Source organism: Stenella coeruleoalba (genome assembly GCF_951394435.1).
Source record: "Stenella coeruleoalba genome assembly, chromosome: 1".
In the NCBI taxonomy this organism is placed as follows: domain Eukaryota; kingdom Metazoa; phylum Chordata; class Mammalia; order Artiodactyla; family Delphinidae; genus Stenella; species Stenella coeruleoalba.
In genome coordinates, this window is record NC_137169.1 from 67,964,230 (window position 1) to 67,970,229 (window position 6,000).

Consider the following 6,000-nt stretch of genomic DNA (forward strand, 5'->3'; position numbering starts at 1 on the left):
GAACTTTTTTTCCTCCAAGTGGAGGATGATTGTTTCATTCTTTTTAAGATTTTGATTATTTTATTCTTGATTTCCTTTCATGCAAAACAGCATCTTTCAGTGGCCACTAAGAGCACACTCTGTTTTCTTTGTGCAAAGAATGCAAAGGATGAGTGAACGTTGGGTTCAATGGGGTCTTGAGCACAGCTTGGCTCCCAGCAGGTCTACACATTCTGGTGACTACAAATGGGTACATTTTGGGTTTCTGTGATGTTTCAAAAATACAATTATATAATTATATGATGTGAAACTCTTTAAGAATTCAACTAATAGGGCTTCCCTGGTGGTGCAGTGGTTAAGAATCCACCTGCCACTGCAGGGGACACGGGTTCGAGCCCTGATCCAGGAAGATCCCACATGCTGTGGAGCAACTAAGCCTGTGCGCCACAACTACTGAGCCTGCATGACTAGAGCCCGTGCTCCACAAGAGAAGCCACTGCAATAGGAAGCCCACATACCGCAACAAAGAGTAGCCCCCACTCGCCGCAACTAGAGAAAGCCCGCACGCAGCAACGAAGACCCAACACAGCCAAAAATAAATAAATAATTTAAAGAAAGAATTCAACTATAAAAGCTGTAATCAGTTAACCTCTGCTTGGGGCTGCTATAGCCAATAGTATAATGTGACAGATAATTAGCTAAATAGAGATAATTTTTCCACATGATGTTTAATTTGCAGTATTTCCCCCCATAACTTTAACAAATAGACATTTTCCAAGTAAAGCGCACTTTATTTGGGTCCATGTTGCTAGACCTCCATCAAGTCTAGAGAGCGCCTTCCTGGTTCCTTCAGTTATCATTGCCTTCCTAGCATAGTAGCAAAATGAATTTCACCTGCAAATGGTGTTTTTTTTCAAAGTAATGACTTTTCTAAATAGAGTACAGTTATCTGCCAGAGATGTAAAAGAGTGACCATATAATTACCATTTCACTCTGTGATACGTCTAAAACATATGGATACCAATAGTGTACCGTTACCTGGAGGAAGTAATAGGTTAAAAAGACAGTTGAGTGTTTTACTCAAGCTGTGAGTGAATAGAGAGAGATAGGAGATGCTATTCAACTCACAGTCCCTCGTATTAGTGCTCTGTGTAAAATGCACATTTATTATCTTCTTGACACAGACTGAAAGAGATATCGGAGTAATGTATCATGGTTATAAACTATTTCTAAGATTGAGAAGTGTACCACTGGCACAGCCTGTCCCTACCTATTACCTGAAAACCCAGTTCTAAGAAATGATTCACGGTTATTATCTGCTAGGAGGGCGAACAAAAGTTGAGTATGACATCTTTATTTCATCGGAGACATTACATCTCTATGAGACTTATGTATAGCCATAGATATTTTCAAGCTATAGGAAGAAAAATTAAAAAAAAAATTTCTGAAAGATAGTTTTAAGTAAACGTTTTGTATTTTGAACTGTTTGTGCCATGCATATAGCATTGACTATATAGAGGTAAAATATTCTACTTTTTCATAAAGAAGTTTTTTTCTCTTTTGTAAAAATCATAGCTTATACTTTAAAATGTATTTTTGAGATTGAATTTGGAAATTTATTAATATGTGAAATTACAAATTATATTTTGATACATTGTTTAAAAATGTAATATTTACTGTATTTCTACTTATAATGTATACATCTTCATGTATTGATCAAAAAGTAAATTATTTGTAAAGCTATCATAACTTTATATTTCTTATATTTAAAATAGAACTCAAATAAAAAATCGTTTTCATGGAAAAAAAGTGATGAATGTTTTTATCATGAAAACAATAAAAATTTGGGGTTTTAAATGTCAGACTTTTTAGTTTTGTCTAAATAAATAATGGGAATAACACATGTGATTGTCCAGGCCTTTGTGTTTTTAACATACCTTGGTATATCTTTTTCTCAACATATTTTGAAACAAGGTATAACCTCATGGTCTCTTAGTTTTAAAATCCCCAAATTATTTGCTTTGATTCAGTAAAAATACACGAGATAGGCACTGCTACAATACTCTTAAGACAAAACAGTCAGAAGCTGTTCCTGTTATAAGATGGAGGTTTACCCAGGGTGACACTTTCTCCTTTATTCAACCAATTTTTATGGCACTAATTTCCAAACAATAGTGTAAGTAAAAGACATATCAGCCCCTAGCTCTTCGGTAGTTATGCCTTTTGGGTTCATTATCTCCTTGATAGTTTGAAGGCCCTATCAGAGCTGTTAGAAATCCTTACAAATGTGCTAATTCCATGTACTGGTGGTGGGGCCCAGGAGTCTGCATTTTGACACCTCCTCCAAATGGTTCTAAATGGAAATGAATCAGGGACCTTGACTGTGAGCTCTCTGAAGGTGCTGGCCTAGTCTAGGGTGGAACAATAGATACACTCGAGCACTCAGGATCTATCAAGGTAAACAGAGGTATAAAAGAGATCTCTAATGCAATCAGATAAGTGCTCAAATGCATGTGATGTAGTATGCGAAAAAGCCGTAAATGACAATAGGCATTTTGTTAAGTGGGCAATTTTCTAAACGTTACTTGGTATGCTAGAAGAATTTGTTATCTTAGAGAAATAGACTCCCCAAGTGGCGCACTATTGGTTAACCCATGTGATGGTTTTGCCTCAGTTTACATGCAGTGTTTGATGCTTACTGTTGATACAAGTAAATATTGGCTATTTATCTTACCCTTATTAGGTTTTTTATCCTCTTCTAGTTTTGTAGATAAAGATCCTCTGAAACAATGGTTTCTAAACATTTTCGCTTTTAGGAGAATGGAATTGACATGTGTGATAAGAAGACTGACCTCTCTCAATTAGAATAAGTTCAGTGGATGCTGTGGTTTTGATTATGAAAAAGCTAATCTTGTAAAAATGCTGCTTGAATTCTCCTTGTAGAGATTTTTCTTTTATTGAGGTCCCTTTATGCAGAGGGTAGAATGCAGAACGTAATTCATGCTTCCTTATCTTATGTGTCATCTAAAAATAAGTGAGAAATAATATTTATGATTAAAAAAGTTATACATCCAATGAATTAATTTAGCTTTGAAAAAGTGTTTTCTCTAGAAGTTAGAATTTCTACCCCCTTGTTCAGATAAGTTCTTGTAAAAATAATTTGATTCGTTTATTTAAAATTTTTTATTTATATTGCATATATATAATATACAATACTTACGTTATATATATTTATAGTGTATATATATATATATATATATATATAACAAAATTTACTATTTTAACCATTTTTAAATGTACAGTTTTGTGGCATTAGGTACATTCACAATGTTGTGCAATCATTACCTCTATTTCCAGAACTTTTTTTTTTTTTTTGCGGTACGCGGGCCACTCACTGTTGTGGCCTCTCCCGTTGCGGAGCACAGGCTCCGGACGCGCAGGCTCAGCGGCCATGGCTCATGGGCCCAGCCGCTCCGCGGCATGTGGGATCTTCCCGGACCGGGGCACGAACCCACGTCCCCTGCATCGGCAGGCGGACTCTCAACCACTGCGCCACCAGAGAAGCCCTATTTCCAGAACTTTTTCATCATCCAAGCAGAAGCTCTATATCCATTAAACAACAACTCCCCATTCCTCTCTCTGCCCAGCCCCTGGAAACTTCTACTTTCTGTCTCTATGAATTTTCCTGCTCTAGGTATCTCATATAAATGGAGTTATACAATATTTATCCTTTTATGTCTGGGTTATCTCAGGAAAATGATTTCAAGATTCAACCATGTTGCAACACATATCAGAATTTCATCTTATTTTAACAGAAAAGTAAACAGAAATATAAAAATGAGATAAACCAAAGATTTTCTTCCCCATAAAACAAGAGGAAAACTTCGTCTTTTGCAATGGCGCTGGAGAAAAATGAAGAAATAAAATCTTACAAACTTAAGGAATGGAGTCAAAACCATGGGAAAATTTAGGATAACAGGATAATGGGAACATTGTAGCCATCTTCCTGCAATGTCCTTCCCTCTTCACACCTTCCATTCCTTGCTCTTTCTTCTCTACCTAACCTCCATCCATGGTGCTCCTCAGGCCTCAGGCCTGGGTTCCTATCCCCTATTCTACCCTCTTCTTAGGAGACTCATCTGATCCTGTATCTTTAAACATCTTTATATTTTCAACCCCAAAATCTGTATCACCAGTTTGGGCCTCTCTTCTGAGCTCTGTACGCAGATATTCAACTGCTTCCTTGACATCTCCACTTGGTGTGTCAAAACCTTAACATGTCTAGCATGAAACATTAGATTTTTCTCAGAAGTCTTATTTTCTTCAATTTCTGTGACAGGGAGTGGCTCATAATTCACCTCACTGCTCTTTTACCTACTGTGTCTAATTCAGCAGCAAGTCCTTTTTGTTGTATTTCCTAAAATGCCTCCTGAATACATCACACTTCTTTCCAGTTTCACTGTCACCTATTTCATCCACATGTCATTTCTCCTGTGGCTGCTGCAACAGGCTCTGCGCTGCCCGGTAACAAGAGTACCCTGAAAACATTTACTGCAGGGCATGAGTGTTCAGCATCCTTTAAAATGAAAGTGTCAGCGCCTCATTTTTTCTTCTCTGGAAGTGTTTGATATTAAGCTCTTTTCTGTCTTTGAGGGAAGGGACACTACTTTTTGGATGATTCAGCTTCTACTAAAGGGCCCACAGAGTCTACTGTGAAAGAAATAGGAGGAAGGAGGCAAAATGAAGAAATCTCTTAGGTGTAGACTAAAGGCTGTGAAGGCTAAACTGTGTGTGTGTGTAGGAAGGGCACAGAGAGAGAGAGAGAAATGTCTTTAAAGGCCCAAACAGAGGAGATTGGTACCTTTTTTTCCTGCAAGCACATCATGGTTAGATGGAGTGTTTAGACCAACAGGAACAAAAGTCTTCAAAAGATCCCTGATCTTTCATCATGGCACAGAGGGAGTAAGGCCCACAATGAGGGGTGGTGTTTGAACACCCAAGACCTGTGAGGAAGCTTGAGTCGTTGACCAGAGAGCACCAGCCTTCATAGAACAGCTCTTCCCATCCCCTATTTGTTTCTGTCATCAGTGTTCGGTGAGGATATTGTTTGTCAGCAGTCTTGCCTGTTGTTGTATAGCAGGAATGTCACCCTATCTGCTAGAACCTCTGGCTTATTCTTGTGGCTGCCCTATTCCCAGGCATTGTATTTATTTTATTTTTTTCATTTCATTTCATGCCATACCACGTGGCATGCTTGATATTAGTTCTCCAACCAGGGATCGAACCCATGCCCCCTTCAGTGGAAGTGTGGATTCTTAACCACTGGACTGCCAGGGAAGTCCCCCCAGGCTCTTTTTTAAAAAGGACACATAAGCTTTAGAAAAGAGAGATGGTCTCTTGAACACCTGGTGATGCGTGGGGGAATCCTTGGGAGGCTGACCTGAACTAGCATGTGACCCCTGGCTGGGACACCGGCAAATTGTATGTTAATGGGATCACATCACTCCCTTTCAGGCTCCATACAGTGGCCCCCTAAGCCCTGCCCACCCCATTGCCATACTCCCCCTAGTTCTGTGCTCTGGTTACATTAAACTTTCTTTTGACTTCCAAGCTCTTACCTTTCTCAGATCTTTTTCACTTGCTATTTTCTCTGCCTTGAACACCCTTCCTCCTATTTGCATGGCTATGTCCTTGTCATCTTTCTGTTGTTTGTTTAAATGCCACTTCTTTGGAAAAGGTTTTTTTGACCTTCTCCCTCCCCTTATTCTCCGTATTCTTGATCTCAGCCCTTGTTTGTTTCCATCACAACACATCATTATCTGTGATTATTTTATTAGGCTGTTTTTATTCTATGTTCCCCACCTTAATGTCAGCTTCTTGGGGGTGGGATTGTTAATGTCTCTCTCATAGTTGTATCCCCAGCACTTATCATGGAGCCTCGTATATATCAAGCACTAAAAAAGTAATTATTGATGAGGAATTTCAACAAATGTGTGTTGAGTGCCTACTGTGTGTCCAGCC